The sequence below is a fragment of the Micropterus dolomieu genome, linkage group LG17 (genome assembly GCF_021292245.1).
Source record: "Micropterus dolomieu isolate WLL.071019.BEF.003 ecotype Adirondacks linkage group LG17, ASM2129224v1, whole genome shotgun sequence".
Lineage (NCBI taxonomy): Eukaryota > Metazoa > Chordata > Actinopteri > Centrarchiformes > Centrarchidae > Micropterus > Micropterus dolomieu.
The window spans coordinates 37,161,084-37,162,531 of record NC_060166.1 but is presented as its reverse complement, the minus strand read 5'-3'; positions in this window follow the sequence as shown (position 1 = coordinate 37,162,531).

Genomic DNA, 1,448 nt, shown 5'->3' with positions numbered 1-1,448 from the left:
AAACTGTTGTCTTTCAGTATTTATTAAAGGAAGAATGAAACAAGGATGTGCAAAAAGGATTCAGACGTGGGCTACCTAGGGCAGTATCAGAGGACAAACATAACATGTAAAGCTGGGAGAATGCTCCCTCATACAGTGGCCTTCAAACCTCCACTTCCAATGGGAACGGAGAGGCAAATATGTTCATACACACACAAACCCTGGCGTGTCCTACTGGACAGTTTATTATGTACACCGTGCTAGAAGATGGGTACACTGTGGTCATAAAGAGATGGACATGATCTGCAACAATAGTCAGGTAGACTGTCGTATTTAAACGATGCTCAGTTGGCCCAAAGGGGCCCGAAGTGTGCCAAGAAAAACTTCCCCACACCATTACACTATCACCACCAGCCTGAACCATTGAAATGAGGAAGGGTGGGTCCATGCTTTTGTGTTTTTTACACCAAATTCTGACTCTACCATCTCTTCCAATCTTCTATTGTCCAGTTTTGGTGACCCTGTGTCAATTGTAACCTCAGTTTCCTGTTCTTAGCTGACAGGAGAGGCACCCGGTGTGGTCTTCTGCTGCTGTAGCCCATCTGCTTCAAGGTTCGACCTGTTGTGCGTTCAGAGATGGTGTTCTGCAGACCTTGGTTGTAACGAGTGGTTATTTGAGTTACTGTTGCCTTTCTGTCATCTTGAACCAGTCTGCCCATTCTCCTCTGTCCTCTGACATCAACGATGCATTTTCGTCGGCCTGTCGGGTCATCCTGCTGGTCGTCCCCCTGAACTGTCCTGTTCCCTCTCTGCCCGGCCTTCAGGCAACCTGTCTCAAGTTTCCCCGTTTCTTTTCTGTCCCTGACAACCCGCCATTTTGACCCTGCATGCTCTGCACTGTGTTTTTTCTTTTTTTTCCTGATGTGTACAAACACCAGATTGTTAGATGTTTACTGAGTTTGACAAAAAAAAAACAACGTGTAGAATCATATAACCCACCTTTAGTTGATATGTTATGGATGGTCTATGTATTTATGTACAGAAGTATGAGAGAGCCAGGGCACAAACATTTCCCTGTACTGGGACAATAAACTTGAACTTTGAAGAGTTGTTTTGCCACTTTAACTACATAGCCACTAGTTATTTCTGCTTTAAAATCAAAATTTAGGTTCTAACTTTTTTATTATATAGGTGTGTGTTGCTCTGCGTAAACATGAAGGTGAAAAAAATTTTCTTTCTTGGTCGTGAGTACTGGGCAGCATGTCGATAAAAAAGGTAGTTTTATTTGTCATTTTACAACAGGGTTAGTCAATAAGATAATTTAAAATTACAATAAATACCCTATGTTAACTTCTCAATATTTAATAATAATAATATTTTAAATGTACACAGATGTCCACAGTAACGGTGAAAGGTGATGATGGTGAGATGCAAGATATGAATAATTTACAGACACCTTTTTATTGCAC